Below are 22,599 nucleotides of genomic sequence, written 5' to 3'. Positions count from 1 at the left end.
TGGGGATAGCTCTAAGGTCGCAAATCACAGTGGCCGGAAGGAGAAGCCCTGCTCTGATCAATACAGGGGCGTCAGAGGAAAGGGAAAGAGAATGATTTCCTCTTTAGCATGCTGAATGGGAAATGCTTACAGGTAACCCAGGTGGAGAATTCTAGCCAGCAGATGAAGATGTGGAAAGAGCTCAGGACAGAGCCATGGGCCACATATATAAATGTAGGGATTACCTACAGACTCGTGTGTGTGTGTGCGCGTGTGTGTTGGGGGGACAGGGAGAGAAAGACAGACAGGAAGGGAGGGAGAAGAAAGAGAGAGAAGGAAAGGGAGAGGATGGAGGAAGGCTTGAGGGAGGGAGGGAGGGAAAAAGAGAAAGAAAGAGAGAGGAAGAACATCACAAGAAAACACGTCCAAGAGGAAGGGGTGGGTGGTCAGTGGTGTCACATGCTGTGAAAAGATGACAAGGATAAGGCCTGAGAAAGGCCACTGGACTTAGAAATCAAGAGATCTCTGGGAGCAAGGAGAGTACGTCCAGAGGCACGGCGGGGAGGGGTCAGTACTGTCTGTGAGGCTCTCAGCAGGTCAAACCCTCCGAGGTGGTCAAGAAGAAGAAGGCTGTGAAGAGGCTTGTGGTTATGGCCCTACTGGAGCACTGGGAGAGGCAGGGTCCGGGGTACAGGAAGGTCACGGTTTCCTGGGAGTCAGCAGTAAAATCCATCCTCGGCAGGATCTTGGGAGACATCCAGCCAGACCTTCGTGTTTTAGGGAAGAGGAAACAGATGGCTCCTTCAGGCTGGACAGTGTGTGTCATAGCTACAACCAGTCTTGGGTCTTCAGACCCAGTCCTGGCCCCTGTCCATCTTCTCCACCCTACGCGGCACAGAAAGCCAGAGAGGCATTGCTCACAGCTGTCCTCAGACATCCCGTTCCCATCCTCAGGCTCTGAGAAATGTCCCCAATGCTTCAGGTTCCAGTGAATCCACACCAGCAGCAGAGTCAAGAAAAGGTGTTGGGTCCTGATTGGGAGTTGTCTTGACACATCTGTTCCTTGTCCAGGTAACTGTCAGCCTGACACTTCTATTCTGTCTCCCAGCTGTTTCTGCTTCCAGCAGAGGGGAGCACAAAAGCGGATGGCTTCTAAATTATTTCTCTCTCTCTCTCTCTCTCTCTCTCTCTCTCTCTCTCTCTGTGTGTGTGTGTGTGTGTGTGCGCACAAATATATATACATATACACATACACACACACACACAAACATTTAATTCATTTAACTTTCTGACCAAACAATGCAATACCTCTTTTACTTGGGTTAGTATGGAAACAAGTGACAAAGATTTGAACAACAGAATCCCTTTAATTAAGAAAGGTGCTATATCACCTCAATTTTCCTATTAATATATGACAACCCACAAATTCAAGAAAAGACAAGAGACCGCTTATTTAATAACCTGTGACTCCTAAATGATGATTCTCTTCTCTAAGACCAAGGAGTCACCAATAATCCTGCGAGTGATCAGGGTCCAGAACCACAAAACTGGCTCCCGCTGAGGCAGCCTGCGTAGCATGACAGTTGGCAACTATCATCCTACTCACTCTCCTTGGACCTTTTGATTAATCCCTCCAATAGGTTCATTATGAAAGATGGGAAATGTAGGGAAAAGAGGGTAAGGGGCTGCCCCAGCTATTGTGATCTCTCCTCCCCAACATCTCCCAGTTCCTAAAACCATGACAAAGATGGAGCCAATGGAGGCTTTGGAACTTCTACCTCACAACGTTTTTCATCCATGAAGCAGGAAGAAGAAATGCAAAGTAACAACAGAATAACAAGTTGAAAGTAATTGCAATCACCAGATTTAAATCTGACTGCCATCTTTCATCTCAAAAGATAACCCTGAGTCCCTGGTGTTAACCAGGTACAGCAGGATGTCATCCACAAAACCAAACAGTGTTTTCTGATTCACTAAGGCCCCATAACAAAAACAATGAAAGGAAACGGAGAATAAATGGCATAATATATTTGCTGACAGAGATACATTAATAGATTTGTGGGCTTTAGAGGCTTGAGAAACTTCAAGCAATTATTTCTAAGTCACATTGCTGATGTGTACAATTTCATCACTTTAACTTAGCATAAAATGTGTACATAGAGATCCCATGAGCAAACCAGGAGTAAATTACTGTTTGAAAAACTCAGAGACACAACTACTGTGTTCAAAACTAACTGAAGGAAATCAATGGGAAAATTAGAAAGCAGCATGGTAGAGTCAGATCAACACCTTATTACCATATTCCAAATGAATATATAAAATCAAAAACAAAAGGACCCCAAAATGATGACTGCCCTTCATAATTGAAGAGAGGAAAAAAAACAAAGCAAGAGAAGGAAGTACACAATTATAGTGAAGAAGTCTTAATTAAACAGGAATAGAGGTGATCACAGATGACAAAATGAACAATTCTGATCACATAACATAAAACAATTTTACACGACAAAATCAATGTAGCTAGTGGTAGGGGAAAAAACCCATTATAGGGAGGAAAAATCTTTACAACTCATATTGATAATTAAAAGTTCATATTGCATAGTTAGACAAATAACAAAAGACAATGATACTTAATTGTAATGCAACTAGATTTTATAAGAAATGCAAACACATGAAAAAATATTCCAAAACACTAATAAAACAATACAAATTGAATATTACACTTCACACTTATCAAATTAAAAAGAATGACAAAAAAACTAAGAGAGAGTGTGAGAGAGTGTGTGTGTGTGTGTGTGTGTGTGTGTGTGTATAGCAATGTCCCAAGCAGTAGACAGCTCATATTCCCTTCTGTTCTTTACTTTTGTCCTGGGGTAGGGGTGGGGGTGGGGGTGGGGAGATTTGGGAAAACAGGTAACCTAATACGCTCTTGCTGTAACAGTTCTGAAAAACAATTGAAAATTAAACTAAAAAGTCACTAAACCATGCTTGCCCAAGGCCACACAGCTAGGTAATTATTGAGTGTCTGAGGCCAGCTTTGAATTCAGGTCCTCCTGACTCCAGGGTCAGTGCTCTATCCACTGTAACACCTAGCTGCCCCTACCAAGTCTATTCTTTTGACTCAGGATATATACACCAAGAGTTTTCCAGGAGAGAGAAGGTCCCATAAGGACAAACGTGAAGAATTCATTTTACAGAATATAAAAATTCCCCAAAAATGACAGCTACGAATTCAAAGGAAACTGGGAAGATCTGAGTGAACCCTGGTAAGCAAGTTTATTAGGCAGTGGGGCATGGGTTGAACCAGGAAAACAACTTCTGCCATGTCCACAACCTGAAAGGGCTCCAGAGCCTTGCAGTGCCCAATTGAGATTCCAGAAGCCTGTGAGGGAGGCTGTCAATAAACATCCATTTAGCACCTACTGTATCCAGGCGGCCCTGGGCTAAGTCTGAGAAGGCAAAGAAAGGCAAGGAGCTTGGGGTCTAGCAAGAGAAATGAAAACCCACAAATAGGGGCAAACAAGTTACCCAGGATAAAGAGGAGGGGAGAGGAAACACTAGAAGTAAACTACAGAGAACTCCTAAAATTAGCAAACTCCATCTCTTCAAGCAGGTCTGGTACTTTCTTTGTAATTCACAACTGTTTAATCTATATATGTATTTATTGTAATTCATAATTTTAGTGAGTTGTCTAAAGGTGAAGTGACTTGGTTAAGCTCATTTAGGATTTGAATCTAGGGCTTCCCAACTTGGAGGTCAACTTTATATCATGAAGGTTGCTTTGTTTACATTTCTATTGAATTAAATAATTTTCTCCTTTCTTTTTGGAGTTTTCTTCTTTATTGGAATTTCCCTCTTATTGGTAATCAAGATTCCTTGTCTGAATTTCCCCAGCATCTATTAGCTTGTGACTTCACTCATCCACAGAATGCCTCGGGCCACACAAAGAACCCTCCTTATGCTGACCACAGCTATCTTTGATACAGGCTTTTTGCTTTCTGAGTGGTAAACTTCTGGAGGGAACACTGCTCATAAAACATCTTCCAACAAATAAACATTTATGATAATATCAATTCCACTTTTTCCATAAAAGTCATGTGATAAGATATGACCTCAGAAAGCAGTTTCTTCTCCCTGGGGCCAGTTTCTGGAGTGAGCAGGGAGGAGTGACCCCACTCTGAAGGCCTGTACTCATGACCAAAATCATTCCCACAGAACCATTTGAGGAACCTTTGAGGGCACCCAGTTCATCCAATCCATTGCAGGTGAAGAAGTGCGACCCCAAGATGAGAAAAGACCTCTGTGCTCACAACCCTGCCTGGATCTGAACCCGATGACCGAACAACCCAGAATCTGATCTGCAGCAGGCACCCTATCACCCCATCCCCAAGGGTCACAAAGGTCAGGGAAGCAGTCACTGCCCCTCAGTGACATGGCCTTTCCTTCCCAAGTTTCTCAGGGGAAAAGAGGAGCCTGAGGACAACCCTTTGGTTTCAAGGGGCCCAATTCCATGGATAAGGAGGGTGATTCCCAGGTGACTTTTTCAGAAAGGAGCACCATTATCTAGCTAGCTTCCAGGATGTTGGCTTCACCAAAACAAATGGAGAGGGCACCCTAATCAAAGTTAGAGAAGAGGTGGGGAAGAGCGGCAATGTTTGGACCAAGTCCAAGTCCTAATGAGTTCATGGCCAATTATTTCCTGGAAACTCTGCAACTAGGGAGGCAGGATTGGAGGACAGCACAGTCCCAGACCTCAGGCCTCAAAGTCCTCCTCTATAAAATGAGAGGGCTGGGTGGGGGGAACCTGAAGTCCTGCAACTTTATCAAGTAGTATCTGGCTCTTAGAGCCTCCTCCTCAAACTCCAATAGAAAAGGGGTCCCCTAGTCCACCAGGCACGGTCTCTGCAACCCAGACTGACTTCTGAACCATTCCCAACCACATTTTACTTTGGTTGGGGCCTCCTCTTGATCCCTCTGGTTTGGAGCGCTAGACTACCCTCAGCACTGGTAGAGGAGGTGGGGGGAGGTTTTGCTTTCAGTGAGGCTCCAGGGAAGCACAGCTGGTGCCTCCTGGTGCTTGAGCCTGCTCCACACCTGCTCCCAAAGCCAAAGCGGTCCAGAAGACTTTTCCATCTATTGGGCCTCCAAGACAAGTGTTTATTAAATGCCTACCACATGTGGTTCCAAGAAAGCCCCCTCCACATACACATAAAAGAAAGGTGGCCCCTGTTCTCCAGGAGCTCCTAGCCAACAGCTACATACAAACAAGCTAAATACAAGGGGTGCTCAGGGAGGGGCCAAGAGGAAAAATTGAGGAACCAACAGAGGAGGAAAGGAAAGAGTGCTGTTTATTTCTACTGCCAAAGACAGATCAAAAGAAACACTTGGGGTTAAAACAAAGGACTTGTGGGGAGACTGTCAGTGAGGAGCCCCCGACAGGGCCAACCCCAGCTACCAGAACCAGACTTTGTCAAGGTCAACTCCACTGGAGAGACAGACACCCGGTGGGCCTGGCTCTGGCAACACTAGACAAGGACCTTCAGGCAGGGCTTCTCTGGGGACACTCCCCAGTGACAGTAAAAGAATCACACGTATCTGTGGGGAAAAAGCGACATCCTAGAAGACTTGAAACCAAGCAGGCACTTTGGGCGATTTTTTACACAGAAAAAAGAAGATCATTGGCAACCATTTTTACTAACTAGGTTTAGTCAAGACCAACTTGGCATTACTTAAGATAACTGAATAAATTAAAAACCAGAATGCTACAATATGTTGTTTACTAGAAACACATTTGAGGCAGAGATACACACAAGGTAAAAGTAAAAGATTGGAGAGCAAAATATACTATGCTTTAATGGAAGTTAAAAAAAAATCAGAGACAAAATTGATCTCAAAGTCAAAAGCAAAAATAGATTTCATTAAAAGGAATAAGGAAGGAAACTACATCTGCTCAAAAGGCACCCTGGGCAATAAAGTCTCATCATCAAACTTAAACACAGTCAGTGGTCTAGCATCTCAGAGGAGAAGCTGAACAAATTAATAGGAGATACCAACAGTGAAACTTTACTGGTGGAGGACCTCAACCTCCCTTTCTCAGAATTAGATAAATCTAACCACAAAATAAACAAGAAGTTAAGAATTTGAAAAAGATCTTGGAAAATTTAGTTATGATAGACCTCTGGAGAAAAATGAACGGGGGGGGGGGGGGGGGGGCTATGTGGTGTAGTGGATAAAGCACCAGCCCTGGAGTCAGGAGTACCTGGGTTCAATCCGGTCTCAGACACTTAATAATGACCTAGCTGTGTGGCCATGGGCAAGTCACTTAAGCCCGTTTGACTTGCAAAAAAAACCTAAAAAAAAAAATGAATGGGGTAGAAAAGAATCCACCTTTTTTCCTGCAGTTTTTCTCCACAGTACTCAATCAATTTCAGAAAGGCAGAAATAATAAATGCATGTTTTTCAGATCATGATACAATATAAATTGCATGTAATAAAGGGCCACAAAAAGATAAACCAAAAATTAATTGAAAACTAAATAACCCAGTTTTATAGAGTGAATCAAACAACAAATCATAGAAATAATCATTTCATTCAAGAAAATGACAACAATAAGACATCATATCAAAATTTATGGGATTGCAGACAAAGTAGTTTTTAGGGGAAATTTTATATCTCTAAATATCTATATGAATAAAATAAAGAGAAGATCAATGAATTGGGCATGCAATTAAAAAAGCTAGGAAAAAAGAACAAATTTAAGACAATCATTAAGAGTTTTAATCATTTAGAAATGCTTTCTTCTTTGAGCTATAGACAAATAAAATGAACTCCAAGGAAAGTTTCTAAAGCTTGGAGTTCTCTTCAATATGGTAGAAATAAGGAGAGATAGGAAAGAAAGTACACCAAGATTCAAGGAAAATACCAACAGAGAAACCCAGGGAAAAAAATGAACCATTTCGCTTGTACTCTTTGCAATGGTGCTAAAAATCCACAATGGGGCCTTCCAATTAAAATCAGTAACAGTAACTCAAAACTTAGGAGAAGCGGTTCAATGTGACTAGGCTTCCTCCTCCTTGTGTCCTGGCCTGTGGGCAACAATGCAAGTCATGCTTGTTAAATCACTTGAGGGCCATGGGAGGGCCCTTCAGGCCAACCCAAAACCAGGGATAAGATTAAAATCAGCCTGCCCATCACAATGTACTTTTCCAAAAGTTCACATTTCCAGCAACTCAAGTCTCAAAAGTAAACCAAAAAGCAGTCTCTGCTCTAGTCTTCTGAAGGCAAGTAAGGAAAGCTCCCTGTCTTTATTCTCCAACACTTTTAGAAAGTGCCCACCCAAGCCCACTTCCAGAGGGTTCTCATTGCTTGTGGACAGGATTACTGGTTTCCTTCCCAGCTGGGAAGGAAGAGATCTGCGGGGGATCCCCAATAGCCGATACTATACTTTCAAGGTACATATATTCCTTTACTAAGTATAGGGAAGAGGATGGCAGAGCACTAAGCTCATCTGAGAGTTAGAACAAGAAAGGCTGAGATAGAAAGAAAAAGGACTAAGGAGGAACAACATTTTCCCATGCCAAGTCAGTCCAGGTCATACACCTAGATTTGGATTCCACATTTAAAAATAAATGAAGAGGATCCAAGAAAGGAGTCATCAACAATGGCAGGGAAGCAGATGAAGGTGCCCAAGGACTTCAAAGGGTTCACTCAAGAGCTCAAATTCATCTCTTCTAGAGAGGAATGAAGTTACATCACACCAGGATTGAGACATCACAATGACCTTTCTAAGGACCAACAAGCTCACCCCCACTCCAATCCTGAGAGACAACACAATGGTCCCTTGCTTCTTTAGAATTACAACAGAAGGCAGGTGGAAGTCAATGTCCTGCTCTAAAAACGTACTGCAACAAGTGCCAAAGAGTTTGTAAAAACCAGACCATGGTTTCCTACTTTTCAAATACTCTCAAAGTTTAAGTAATTGTTATACTTAATGATGTTCATTGATTGCTGACTCTTTAGCCTCTACTTTACAAAACTATAAATTTCTACACCGCACCTTTTCTTCCCTTTGCCATGACATTTGTATCCCCTTTACATTTTTTCATTTTCCCCTCACCCCTTAAGAAGGAAAACAATTTGATATCAATTTTAACTGTGAAATCATGCACCACATATTTCCATATTGGCTAAAAGAAAAGTGAAAAAAAAAGCACGCTCCATTCTCCACTCAAAGTCTATCGATCTCTCCCTAGAAGTGGGTAACATTTTCCATCATGAGTTCTTTGGAACTGTCTTGACTAGGGTGGTCAAGTCTGTCACAGCAGATCATTGTTATAATGCTACGTTACTGTGTACCATGTTCTAGTTCTACTCACTTCATTTTGCATCAGTTCAAAGAAGTCTTTCTGGGTTTTTCTGACCCCCATCCCCCTCATCATTTCTTATAACACAATAGTATTCCATCACAATCACATGCCACAACTTGTTTAGCCATTCCCAAACTGATGGGCATTCCCTCAACTCCAATTCATTGTTCCTAGAGCTGCTATAAGTATTTTTGTTCTCCTATGTCCTTTTTCTTTTCTCTTTGATCTCTTTGGGATTCAGACCTAGTAGTTGTGGAGTGCATAGTTTGGGTGCAGTTCTAAATTGTTCTCCACAATAGTTAGGACCAGTCCACAATCCTTATCAGCATTAGTGTCCACATCTTTTCCAGCATTTATCACTTATTTCCCTTTTCTTGCCTTGTTAACAAATTTGAGAGGTGTGAGGTAGTGCCTCAGAATTGTTTTAATTTGTACTTCTCTAATCAATAGTGATTTTGTGAAGCATTTTTCTTCATATGACTAGAGATAGCTTTAATATCTTCTTCCAAATACTGCCTGCTCATATCTTTTTTTTAAAGGTTTTTGCAAGACAAATGAGGTTAAGTGACTTGCCCAAGGTCACACAGCTAGGTAACTATTAACTTCTGAGGCTGGATTTGAACTCAGGTCCTTCTGACTCCAGGGCCGGTGCTTTATCCACTGCACCACCTAGCGGCCCCCTGCTCATATCTTTTGACCATTTATCAGTTAGGGAATGGTTCTTATTTGTACAAATTTGGTTTAGTTCACTATATATTTAATAAGAAGTTGGCCTTGGGGGCAGCTGGTTGGTGCAGTGGATAGAGCACTCACTGGTCCTGGAATCGGGAGGACCTGAGTTCAAATCCAACCTCAGACACTTAATAATTACCTAGCTGTGTGACCTTGAGCAAGTCACTTAACCCCGCTGCCTTGTCAAAAAAAATTGAATGAAACAGGTAGCCTTTATCAGAGAAATTTTCTATAAAAACTCCTCTCTCCCTCCCACCCCTAATTTCCTACTTTCCTTCTAATTTTGGGTGCATTTGTTTTGCCTAAGAGTTTGGCTATGTTGCCATTTGGTGCACATGTTTAGTAGTAATATTACTTATCTATTGTACCTTTCAGCAAAATGTAGTTTTTCTGATGATCTCTTTTACTTAGTTCCATTTTGGCTTTTGTCTGAGACCATGATTGCTACCCCTACCTTTTTCAACCTCAGCTGAAGCATAAGAAATTCTACTCCAACACCTTATTTTAAATCTGTTATCTTTCTGTTTCAAGGGTATTCCTTGTGTATTGGTTCTTGGATTGTTTCTCATCCATTCTACTATTCACTTCCACTTTTTGGGAGATTTCATCCCATTCACATTCATAGTTATGATTACTGTGTATTTCCTTTTCCTCATGCTTTCTTCTGTTTAACCATCGCTTTCCTTCCTCAAGTCTCTTTTGTTTCTGAGCATTACCTTTCTTTTTATCACTCTTTCCCTTTTCTCTTAATCCCCTTCCCCTCTTACTCCTCTGTTGGGTAAGACAGATTTTATACCCAATTGAGTGTGTATATAATCTTCTAAGAACCAATTCCAAGGAAGGTGAAGTTGGAGCATTACCAGCCACCACCCCATTCTTTTTCTTGTGTACCATTTACGTGAGACAAATTTTCCCATTCTTCCTCTTCCTTCCCCTTCCAGCACATCCCTCTTTCTCACCCATCCATATTTTTAGACCATCTCAATATAATCAATTTACTCTTCTGCCCTCTATGTAAATTCCTTCAAAGTGACTGAAAAATAATGTTCTTAAGCATTAACCTTCCTGTACAGGAATATGAACAATTTAACTTTATTAAGTCCTTTATGATTTCTTTCATGTTTACCTCTTAATAATTCTTTTGACTCTGGTCAAAAGATCTATTTAAGCCCTGATCAGGAATGCTTCAAAGTTCTCTTTTTTCACTAAAAATTTATTTTTTTCCCCTGAAGAATTACACCAGTTTTGCTGGGTAAATTATTCTTTATTGTAATCCTAGTTCTTCTGCTTTCTGGAGTATCATATTCCAAACCCTATACTCCTTTAACATGGAAGTTAACAAATCTTGTGTGATTCTGCCTGTGACTCCATATTTGAATGGTTTCCTTCTAGCAGCATGAAATACTTTTTCCTTGATCTGGGGCTCTAGAATTTGGCCAAAATATTCCTGGAGTTTTCATTTAGGGATCTCTTTCAGGAGTGGATTCCTTTCATTTCTATCTCATTCTCTCTCTGGTTTTAAGATATTGTGGCCGTTTTCCTTTATGATTTCTTCAAGTGTGATTTCTAGACTCTTTCCATGACCATGAATTTCCAGAAGTTCAAGAATTATCAATTACATCTCCTCAATCTAGTTTTCAGGGCTATATTTTTTCCAATATGCTATATCAAATTTTCTTCTATTTTTTTTCTTACTTTTCACTTTAATTATTTCTTGACTTTTGTGGAATCATTAGCTTCTACTTGACTAATTCTAATTTTTAAGGAATTCTATTCTTCAATGCACCTTTCTACCTCCTTTCCCACTTAGCTAATTCTGCTTTATAAAGGAGTCATTTCTTTCATGAATTTTTGTGTGCCTCTTTTACCAAGTTGTTAATTTTTTTCCCCCATAATTTTCCTGCATAGGGGCAGCTAGGTGGCACTGTGGATAGAGCACTGGCCCTGGAGTCAGGAGGACCTGAGTTCAAATCTGACCTCAGACACTTAATAATTACCTAGCTGTGTGGCCTCGGGCAAGCCACTTAAACTCATTTGCCTTGCAAAAACTAAAACAAAAACAAACAATTTTCCTGCATCACTCTCAGTTCTACTACTCAATTTTTTTTTAATGCTTCCAGGAATTCTTGTTGAATTTGTGTCCAATCTGCATTTTTGAGGCTTTGCTTGAGCTGTTTTCACATTGTGATCATCTTTTGAGTTTCTATCTTGACCTTACATGGTCCGATTCTTTTTGTCGTTTTCTCATTTTTCTAGCCTATTTCTTGACTTTGCACTTTATGTTACCCCAAACTTGGGGACTTTTTCTGCACTACTGATCTCAGAGATAGTTTTGGGGAGGGTGTAAGTTTTCTGTGCTTCCAAAGGGGTGTGATCCTGGAAGAGGAAGGGCCCCTCTTGCTTCACGCACTTGTCTTCCTCTTGGCCCTCGATCCCTGAAGCCAGGAAGGAAGGGCTCCCCTTTAGCTGGGAACACCTAGGGGTTGAGGGTTTCAGAAGCACTCTCTCGCTAAAGCTGCCCTCCACTTGGTCTCTTGGCCCTCTCCATCCAAACTCCCAAGTTGTCAGACCCTGGACAAGTGTCTCGTCCCCCACGTTTTGTTGGTGTGGCACTCCAGAATTCAGTTTGAGGCATTACTTTAAAATTGTATGGGGGGGGGCAGTTAGGAGAGTTTGGGTGGGTTTCTGGCTCTTTCTCACTTCTTTACATTTGTAAAATAGCATACTATCTACTCTCAAAGAAGAAAACAATCTGGCAAGCTCCCTGCCACTGATACAGGACTAAGAATGTGTTCTTTCCAGTCTTTCTGTTAGGTGGGACAACTTGCCAAAGCAAAAGGAAAGGACATACAGGCAGTTCTCAATTTACGTAAATTCACATCACATAACTGTGACATTACCTAAAGAATTCTGACAGAACTCTGCATTCCAATAAAGCTCCCAAGCTAACTCTGCTTCTGGTTAGTTCTGTGCCTCTTTGCTCTGCTCTCCTGTCCCCTGGCTCAACACTTCACCACAGCCTCCCCCTCCCCCAAATAAAACAACCTCCAAGTGAAAGCCCAAGAACCAACTCCGTGCCAAGACACGCACTTCCTGCGACCCATCTCCTACTCCACCTAACCAGTCAAAAGAGACGGTTGTGGATTGGATCCTGTCATCACCACCCACAAGCTGACCAGCTCCATCCTGGGGCATAGTGTCTAGAACAGGGTTCCTGACCAAGTGTCTAGATCAGGGTTCCTGACCAAGGGGAGACAGATTCAGAGTTCAGAAGGTGACGTAACCTTGAAGTGATATGTGTAGAGCCGACCTGAACACCAAGGAAGGAGAACCTGGCCACTTAATGGAGGGGGAGGGGAGCAGAGGAGCTGATGGACTGGAGGTCATCATATGGACAAAGAACAGGGTTTAAGGTTGCGAGGCGGAGAACGGGAGTGGTGAGTTAGTTGGGGCTGGCCAAGGTACAGGGGGAGTAGGCTGAGGAACTTGGAGGTCAGACTTTGAGAGAGAGCATCCCTTTGTACGTAGGCAAGAGTTAAGGAAAATTAACTCACTGAGGAAAGGATGTGAGCATCATGTTGGGAGATACCAGTGAGCAGCATTTGGGACGTGGGGCGCACTAAGAATACTACAGTTCCCCCCACTCAGACCAGAGGGTCCGGAGAGAAAGTGGAAAGGGAGGCCGTGTCACCAGGAAGAAGCTGGAGAATCAGAGATAAAAGAGATAAGCATGGCTCCTGCCTAAGGAGCAGAGGACCCAGGGCAGGGGGCAGTGGGCTCTAGAGTCAACAGGAAAGTGGGGGGGGGGGTTATGCGGAAGGAAATGGGAATAAAGCAAGAACAGGATTTCAGTGTTGCTACCCTGGAATGGGGAGGGCAGGACCAAGGCGGAGCTTCTTCTATGTGTTTTCAAAAGGCATAAAGTTTGACCCCAGTCCCCCTGCTTCCCCCCAAAATAGAAGCTCCTCTAAAGGAGGGTCTGTGCTGCCTCCCCAGGGCCAATGCTAGAATTATAAAGAATTCTTCTTTACTAAGGAGTTCCAAAGTCTATTAATGACCCTGACCATGAGCAATCCAAATATGCTAGCCTCCTGACCAAGCCCTGTTCCCAATCTCACCCCAAGGACTTTGAGCACACTTAGGTGAGTAGCCCCAGGAATACCAGCCCCCCCCGGCCCCAAAGTCACGCATTCACACCTGAGACCCGCAAGGCTTGAAGGCTGTACCTGCCTCATCGGTGGCTGAGCTGGAGGTCCTTGTTGCTCTACAAAAAAAGGAAGGTCTGTGACGGAACTGGAGGAGCCACTGCAGGGGTCTGGTTTCTTTTCTAACATATACGACCTTTTGAGCAACATAAAAGACAAATACCTTTGCTCCCATGGATTTGGGATCACATTACAATAACAAGCATTAAGGACCAATGATGGTGACAGGCTCTGGTCCAAGGAGTGTATTCAAATGATAATCACTTGTGGGTACTGCCAATCTCCTAATGGCAAGGGCAGGGAGGTCTAAAAATGCCTCTTTGCCTCTGGTCCAATACAAAGACAGCTTTCCCAAGCTCCTCTCTGTCTCCTATGGCAACAAGGAAGCCAAGACCAGAAGTTGAGATTCATTGTAGAAATGCTGTGGCGCCACCTGTCCACTTGCCGGCTACCTGTCCCTATGCACCGGGGTGGCCAGGGGGCAAAGCTCAGGGTCCCCACCACACCTGGCAGGTTCTGTGTACTTCAGGCTTCACCTTGGGGCTCTAGGGGGGGCAGCTAGGTGATGCAGTGGATTCTACAACGTAAATTGCTTAGTCTGACAGCCAAAGCTTCTGCCTCCCTTCTCCACTTATAGCTGTGTGACCTTGGACAAGTCACTTCACCCTGATTTGTCTCACATCCAGGGCAGCTTCCAATCATCCTGATTCACATCTAGCCACTGGACCAGATAGCTCTGGGAGAGAAACTGATGCTGGTGACTTAGCCCAGCACCCCTCACTCAAACCTAATTCACATGCTTGTCACATGGGTATCGCGTCCTTAGATGTTCTGTTCTTCTTCAGAAATGAAGGACAGACAATAGGGGTTCTAGGTTATTTATGACTGCAGGAAAAGAAAGAAGGTATGTGTCAGAGAAGATGGAGAAGGGGAGGTCCTAACTTCTCATCTGCCCAGACAAACCCCAATGAAAAACTTCTTTTTAGGTTTTTGCAAGGAAATGGGGTTCAGTGGCTTAACCAAGGCCACACTGTTGGGTAATTATTAAGTATCTGAGGCTGGATTTGAACTCAGGCAGTCCTGACTCCAGGGCCGGTGCTCTATCCATTGTACTACCTAGTCTCCCCCAGATGAAAAAATATTTAAGATACTCAAAACAAATTTCAAAATAGTTCTGACAGGGGTTGGCTAGGTGGCACAGTGATTAGAGCACCGGCCCTGGAGTCAGGAGTACCTGAGTTCAAATCCAGCCTCAGACACTTAAAAATTACCTAGCTGTGTGGCCTTGAGCAAGCCACTGAACCCCATTGCCTTACAAAAACAAAAAAATTAAAATAAAATAAACAGAATAGTACTGACCAAAGTTTAAACAAAGAACATTAAATGAATTTACTAACCCTAATTTACTTCATTCAAATGCATTAAAAAGGAGAAACAGTAAAAGGGGATATTACATTCGGGCCTTTTCTCTTTTTTTTAGGGTTTTTGCAAAGCAATGGGATTCAGTGGCTTGCCCAAGGTCACAACAGCTAGGTAATTTTTAAGTGTCTGAGGTCCAATTTGAACTCAGGTACTCCTGACTCCAGGGCCAGGTGCTCTACCCACTTTCACCACCTAGTTGCCCCCCATTCAGGCCTTTTGATTAGCATTCTGTTACTGAGGGGACCTGTGATCCAGGAAAGTGAAAACTGGCTTCCCATTCCACCCATTTTTTGTATTCTAACCAAATAAATGACTCCGGCTAAAACGTCCAAAGTATAAGCCTGTACTAAGAAATGGGAGGAAAAAAACAGGAACAAATGAAATCCAGGTTATTTCCAGACTCATTGTGGCCTTTAGTTTCCATTCCCGCTTTAATTTAAAAGATGATAAAAATACACAAATTCAATTGTTTTAATTTTGTTTCCCATTTCTGTGCTAAAGGATGAAATTCCAAGAGATAAAAACAAATAAATCAGAAGTGGCCAGAGATTTGGAATCCTACAAAATGGAAAAATTGGCTGGAGACACCGGGCAAATTATTCTTTAAGGTCAAAAGTATAATACAAATTATCCCTGAAGATTTTCACTAAATTATATACCAAATTATCCATTAATAAAAATATACTTTTGAACTATCTTTTGAATGACAGTCTTTGAAATTACAGCATATGAATTTTTTTTTACTAGTGCCTTTCAAAAACTATTTTTAATTTCAGTATTAAAGGACAGACTCCACTTCCTCATCTTTTTTTTAATTTTTTAAATGGGGGGGTAATAAAACTGTCTTACCCACCAGAATCAGAAAGAGCTCGTTATCCAACACTTTAGGCTTGCAAAGTGTGTCACAGACATTCTCTTGGCTGTGAAGTAGCCAGTGCAAGGAAGCTTAGTCCCATTTTGCAGATGAAGGGAGCAGGGGGCAGGTCCCCAGGTCTCCTGTCCATACCAGGAGGCCGTCTGGGGTTTGCTTGGCTTTGATAAAGCCCAGACCAGGCTGGCACATTTGGCCTTCTCCCGGCATCTTGGTGCCCCTTGTTGCTCACTTATGCATTGCCCGATGGCAGCTTCAACTTCTGGCTACAAGTAATCCACCAATCCAGTCTCCCATTTCACTGGGCTTACAGACAAATGCACCCCCCTCCCGACCAACACCTCCTGCTTCCAGGGGGCACACATGGAAGTTGACCCCAGCTACTTCAGACCGTGTTCTTAGTCATTTGCAGTCATGTTCAACTCTTCTTGAGCCCCTTCGGGGTCTTCCTGACAAAGACTCTGGAGTGGTTGGACATTTCCTTATTTCCTTCTCCAGCTCATTTTACAGATGTGGCAACTGAGGCCACCAGGATGAAGTGACTTGTCCGAGGTCACCCAACTAGTAAGTGTCCAGGGCCAGATTGGAACTTGGAAGATGAGTCTTCCTGACTCCAAGGCCAGTGCTGCTCCCGCTGAGCTCCTCCCTGGTTCTAGGCTTTCTAGCTCTCCACATCTGCTCAAATCCCATTCTAAGTGGTATTCACATAAACTGCTGAATGTGCCCAGACCGGAACTCTCTTCGAGCTAGAACTGGACATCAAAGTCCATCAGAAGACCAAGATTCAGGGTTTTGCTTCTCAGCTTCTGCGAAGGAGGTGAGGTCGTGAGCAAAGGAGAGATTCCTCCAGGAAGTGAATGTGACTGAAGCAAGAATGGGCGGGCTGGCACCTGGAGTGTCAGCCCCCAGGAGATTAGTGTCTGCACACTAGGGACAGGCCTCACTTAGTGCCCGTCAAACCGGACACTCACCCATTTTGGAGGAGAAAATTTACATGCAGCAGAGTACTGCAAAGTAGGCTCTGGCTCCTTTCCTGCCACTTGCTTCCCACCTCCCATCTCTGGACCTTTGCACACTCTTGTCTCTCCTACCTGGAAGGCATTCCATTTTCTCCTCCCCTCTTTACCCCTCTAATTTTCTTTCTTTTTTCTTTTTTTAGGTTTTTGCAAGGCATATGGGGTTACGTGTCTTGCCCAAGCCCACACAGCTAGGTAATTATTAAGTGTCTGAGGCTGGATTTGAACTCAGATACTCCAGACTCCAGGGTAGGTGCTCTATCCACTGCTGCCACCTAGCCGCCCCTCCCAATTTTCTAACATTTTTATTTAAAGTTTTGAGTTCCAAATTCCATCCCTCCCCCTCCCTTAGATGATAAGCAATCTAACAGAGATTACACATGGGCAATTATGTAAAATATTTTCATATCAATCATATTGTACAAGCAGACTCAAATAAAAGGGAAAAAAAAGAAAGTGAAAACTAGCAGCTCCCTCTCTGGGGGGCAGCTTGCTTCCCCAGGGCTCTGGCACTGTCCAGGACCCCTTCCTTGGATGGCTGAGAAGAGCCAAGTCATTCACAAAACAATGTCGCTGTTTCTGAGGTTCTCCTGGTTCTGCTCTTTTCACTATGCATCAGTTCTGAAATTCTCCTAATAGTCCCTTACAATGGGTTTCAACATCCCCTGACTGACCGGCATCCCCTTGATTTCCAATGCTTGGCCACCACCTTCCACCTCCTTCAAAGAGGCCCCTTCTTCCAAGGCCTTTCCTTTCCTGATTCCTCCAATCAGTGCCCAGGGCTTTTCAGATTTTGCTCAGTTTCCTTCTCTGAGAACATCATGGTAGCTCTGACCCCCCTCAAGCGCCTCGAGGGCTGGGACTGTCTCCTTTTCTACATACAGCTGGTCCAGACAACTCTTCATAAATGCTTGCCCCACTTCTAGCTAATAAGCAACATCCATTAAAATACCTCCCATCTCCCTTACAAATGAGGGCAGATCAAACAAAGAGAAGCAATCATGAACTCTTGGGTCCACTCCCAGGAAAGCTTCTTCCTCATTTCTCCCAGTAATTTTTCCTCTATCGCTTGCATCAGCTTACACCCCTTGGCCCCAAACCAGGGGACTCAGGGAGATGCTGTAAATTGGGGGGGGGGGGTCAGGCTCCATACAGCCAAGAGCAGGATGTCCCTGCTTGCCCAGTGAAAGGTATCATTTGGTCTTCCTTTGAGGATGCAGCTGGTCAGTAGTTCCATCTGTGTTGTTCAGTGATAGGGCCCGGCAGGCCTTCCTGTACCAAGTAATGAGGGATCTAGCTTTCTGAGGTACACCAGTACTCAAGTGGGCTCTGACTTGTGCTGTATCAGCATTTGAGGGCAAAGTCACATGAATCCAAACATCAGATTTTTGGTTCTATCATGGTCCATGAAGCAGGATCTCAGAAACCCCACCTCATTATCCCCCTCAAAAATTTCTTCAAAATTCAACCATCTGGGAAGAAAAAGGGGGTAGCAGTAGAATATATGGGACTGATATTCAAAACACTCAATTATAACCTCAGAGAAGCAGAATGGAAGGGCCCTAAGTCTGAGACCAGGGGGTCGCCTTCAGATCCTGGTTTCCAGGGTAATAACGTTGGACAAGTGAACTTAATCTCCCTGGGCCTCAGTTTCTACATTAGCAAAATGGGAGAGAGGAGAAGAGGCTGGAGCCTAGATGCCTTCAAAGTCCCTTCCAGTTTGAGATGTAGGATGCCATGAGTTTAGCTTTTCAGGTGGAGGACTTCTTTAGTTCCTCAGGTGAAGAATGTGATTTTCTTCCCTCCATTACACAATCATCTACGTCAAGGGCCTCTCTGGAACTCGCTCATTTTGAGATTCTCCCAGATTCACCAGACCCCTCTGAGCTTACTGACCAAGACCACTTCACTAATTCCCTGCTGCCAATGGAGCCAATCGAGATGCCCCATTCAAGAGTGGAGATGCCAGGTCCCATCCTATGGCTCAAGAGCTGACCTGAAGAAGTGGCCTCATCTCCCAATTCCTTCCTGGGGAAGAATTCCAAAGCCACCGGCAACGCTGCTTGGGGACCGAGCCTCGATCCTGCCTGACCCATGATACCCCGGCCATTCTGGCTCAAGGACTGTCACTGAGGAGTCACAGGACTTTTAGGGCAACATCCCTTTTCTAGTGGGAGAAATTTCCACGAAGTGAATCACTGATGTAACAAGACACGCGTCTCAGGGTAGGCATTAAATAAATGCTTGCTAAATGGATGCTTTAGCAGGAAACCAGCAGGACCCAAAATGGATATTGAATAGCAAAGGCAGTGACCAAAAGACTTGAGTTCACAGGAGAGAATCCTTGGTGTCTTTATCCAGCTGAGCACTTTAAAGATGGGAGGTGCTGCCATTATCCCATTTAACACATGAGGAAACCGAGGCAGACAAAGTTGAAGTGACTTGCCCAGGGTCACACACTCAGGACCCCTTGATTCAAGGTTCAGTTGCCTAAGGAGTGTGGGGGGGGGCCCACTGGGTTGGTGCTGTAGGCCTGGCCTCAGAGCAGAAGATCCTGTCCCAAGACTCAGGAAGAGCATCTTCAAGAGTCCCAAGGTCAGTGTGTTCTGTAAGATTGCCTACAATACACACCCACTCCCAGACAAAAACTAAAAGCCTTTTGATTCAATTCAACAAATGTTTATTAAGCAATGACTCCAGCAAGGGAAGAAAGAGTTCCGGGTTGCAGATCCATCTGTACTAAGGAGTCCAACCCAAGTCCTGGTCTGGGGTACTGACTGTCCAGACATACACAAGCCTTTCAATATTCCTGGCCCAAGGAAGGAGTCTGGAAAACCAGGGCTTCTGAATCAGGAGAAGGAAGGCCCCCGTAATCAAGGGAAGAGGAAGAGACTGCCTGGAGCAGGCCAGCAGGGCCCAAAGGAGTCATCCTGGAGGGGAAGAGTTGGACTTGGGCACAAAAAACACCAAGTCCAAAAGGGGGGGACAGTTCAAGCATTCAGGACTAGGAGCTGGTTTCAAACAACCGAGGAGATGCCAGTCTGGGCAAGAGACTCAGGGAGCTAAGTTTCTCTGTGAGAGCCATCTCCAAATACAGGGAAGACGGTCAAGTGGAGAAGAGCCCGATTTGGGCTTGAGGAGGGAAGGACTTCAGAGTCATGAAGGGGCTACCTCAGGTGGCGGTGGGGTCCCTTGCCCCAGAGATCTGCAAGCAAAAGCTGTATGTACTACCACCAGTGAGGCACAAGTACATGGCTGCTGAGGGGATCAGGGAATACCCATCTGGCAGCATCTGGGAAAGCCATGCAAAGGCGGGGGGGGGGGCCAACAAAATCAGGGGGTATTCCTTGGGATGACACTGCCTTCACTCTTGGCTCAGCTACTCCGTGTTTCCTCCCCAGAGGGGTCAGACAAAGCAGTCTCTATGATCCTGTCCAGGTTCAAATCTATCATACCAAGTCGTCACCAAGAAGGGGGGGGTCCAGAATCTTGGGGTGCACCTACATCTAAAGGCAGGAGCCAGCCAAAGAAAAAGGAAAGGAAGTAGAGCTAAGGCAGGTGAGGGCTCAGGTGGCAAAGGGGTCAAATGCTCCTGTAGGAGAGACACCAAGAAGAGGAGGCTGGAGGAGACTTGGCTATTCAATCCCCTAGGAGCACACCTGCTTTCTATGGAGATGAAATGGTGATTTTTTTTTTTAAAAAGGACTCCTCAAATTTCTCTACCAATGACAAGTCTATCTTAAAGATAACCCAAGAAGCCGAGTACTCTGGTCTTTACATTTAAAAGGTCGAAAGCCACCAGATCATGTCATGATTCATTATGTCACACTACAACATTTCTTAAGGAGGTGCAAGTTCTCCAAGATTAATTTCCCCAACATCGGTATTCCCCAAATACTTCCAATCTCAAATTGGTTGTGTTTTTAATCAGATGGGAGTTTGCCTCCTGCCAATTAATCTTTACACGAAGACAAATGTACAGGAATGCAACATTAAAGCAGAACCTGAGTCTCCTTTCAGAATTGCTACCGATCAGCTCTTGCCACTTTGCCTCGGTTTCTTCACCTGTAAAACGGGGATCCTTCTCATCCCACCTAACTCAGCAGTTACAGGGAGGTAACGGGGCAGGTGTTCCTCTGGCTCGGCGACCCAGAAAACCTCACTCCTAGAGAAAGCCTGGCCGTTCTGTGGCACTCCGAGGGGCAGAAACGCGGCCGTCGGGCAGCGCCGGGCAGCGCAGTGCTCTCCCCGGAGAGCCCCGTCCCCCTCCGGCCACAGAAACCCCAGACGGGCCTCCGCGCCCCCGGAAGATGAAGGCTCTGCCCACCACCGCCCATGCCACCGCCCCTCCACACCCCCCATGTCGGGATCTGGGGGGCCCTCTCCTCCCACCGAGACCTGCACTCGGGCTGCATTCCCCACGCCGGCCAAGCCCTGCTTCAAGTCCCGGGGGGCCTCCCGCGTGCGGGCGTCCATGGGCCGGGGGTCTCTATGCCCGGGGTCCCCGAGGAGGCCGCCGTCCTTCTCCGAGGCTGGCAGAGGCGCGGCACGCTTGCGCCCCGGCTCGTCACTTAACAGCCCCCCAAGGGAGGCGAGGCCGGCCGGGGGGCCCGGCCTCCAGACAACGGACCCCGAGCTGCGGGGCCGAAGCCGCCCCCTCGGGCCCGGGGCGGCCGCCAGGCCTCCCTCTGGCCCGGCTCCCCGGCCCGGGAGGGCTCCGGAGGGGGAGGGGCAGGCGGAGGCTCCGCGCAGGCGCGGGGCCGAGGGGGCGGCGGCCGCGGAAACCGCCCGGGGGGCGGGGCCGGCCGCAGCTCGGCCGCCCATTGGAGCAGAGCGGGGCCCGGCCCCCCAATCCGGCGCGGCCCGGCGCGGCGCCTCCCCCGCACGCCCCGCGCTCCCGCGGCCCCCACGCCGCGGCCCGGCCCCGCCCCCGCCCCCCGCCCCGGGGCCCGGGCCCGGCCCCGCCCAACCGCGCCCCCCGCCGGGCCCGGGGTCGCGCCCCGCCGCCCGCCGCCCCCCGCCCGGCCCGGCGGCCTCCCGGCCTGACTCACCGCCCGAGCGCCGCCCGCTGCCCGGAGGAGGAGGCCGGGCCCGGGGTCGGAGGCCCGGCTGGCCGCGGCTCCGGGCGGGGCGCGCGCTGCCCGCGGCCCTCTCCGGCCCCGCACCAAATTAATGACCAAAAATAATTCCAGAGAAAAAATGGAGAGTAAAATCCAAGATGGCGGCGGCGTCGCCGCAGCACCGCCCGCCCCCTCCGCCGCCGCCGGCGGAGAAAGGAGTCCCAGCTGCGGCCCGGCTCCCGCCCCCTCCCTCCGCGCGCTCCCGGCGCCCTCCCCCGCCCGCCCCGCGCGCCCCCGGCGGGACGCCCTCCCCCGCGCGTGCGCGCCCCCGGCGGCCGCCTCCTCGGGCCGGGACGTGGGTGCCGGCGCGCGCGCCCCCGGACCCGGCCGTGAAGGCCGGCGCGCGCGCCCCCGGGGCCCCGACGGCGCGCGCGCGTCGCCCCCCTCCCTTCGCCCCCCCCCCGGGGCCGCGGCCGGGCGCTCGGCGCCCCCCCCCCCCCCGCCCGGCCTCGGCCTCCGGGCCCGGGCCTCGGCGCTCACCTCCGCCTCCGGAGCGGCCGCAGGGCCGGAGAGGCATGGGCCGGGCGGCGCTGCTCCGCGTCCCGGGGCTGACGCCTCGCCTCGCCGTGCGCGGCCGCTCACCTCATAGCCCCGGCCCGGACCCACCCGGGGCGGCGGCGGCGGCGGCGGCGGCGGCGGCGGCGGCGGAGGGGCACGGAAAGGAGTCCCGGAGCCCGGCCCGGCGCCCGCGGCGGAAGGAGAAAAGTTATGGTTTAAAAAACGAGCGCCGGCGCCGCTGTCCCCGCACGCCGACCTCGCGGCGGAGGGATCCGGGAAGCGCGCCCGCACGGGCGGGGGCCACGGCAGCCAGGGATCCCTCCGCCCTGACGGCTGCCCTTTAAATGGCGGGCGGAGACTCCCGGGCCCCGCCCCCTCCCCGCCCGCCGGCCG

At 47.1% G+C, this 22,599-nt stretch overlaps 1 protein-coding gene across 7 annotated transcripts in view; it reads right to left on the bottom strand.

The window, feature by feature from the left end:
* Positions 1 to 22,333, bottom strand: part of KMT5B (lysine methyltransferase 5B) — a 52,959-nt gene extending 30,626 nt beyond the window's left edge. For 2 of the 7 annotated variants that reach the window (XM_074230901.1, XM_074230907.1), the window contains exon 1: positions 22,189 to 22,333. The gene's annotated coding sequence lies outside the window, so the exon portion shown is untranslated. Of the gene's footprint in view, positions 1 to 13,271; positions 14,459 to 20,986; positions 21,295 to 21,639; positions 21,743 to 22,188 lie in introns of those variants that run through there. The other 5 variants (XM_074230904.1, XM_074230906.1, XM_074230903.1 and 2 more) reach the window with 5 other exon arrangements.
* Between the last annotated feature and the right edge of the window lie 266 nt (positions 22,334 to 22,599).

Source organism: Macrotis lagotis, chromosome 3, assembly GCF_037893015.1.
Source record: "Macrotis lagotis isolate mMagLag1 chromosome 3, bilby.v1.9.chrom.fasta, whole genome shotgun sequence".
NCBI classification, from domain to species: domain Eukaryota; kingdom Metazoa; phylum Chordata; class Mammalia; order Peramelemorphia; family Peramelidae; genus Macrotis; species Macrotis lagotis.
Note: the sequence above shows the minus strand (reverse complement) of the source record. Positions and strands in the feature narration are given on the sequence as shown.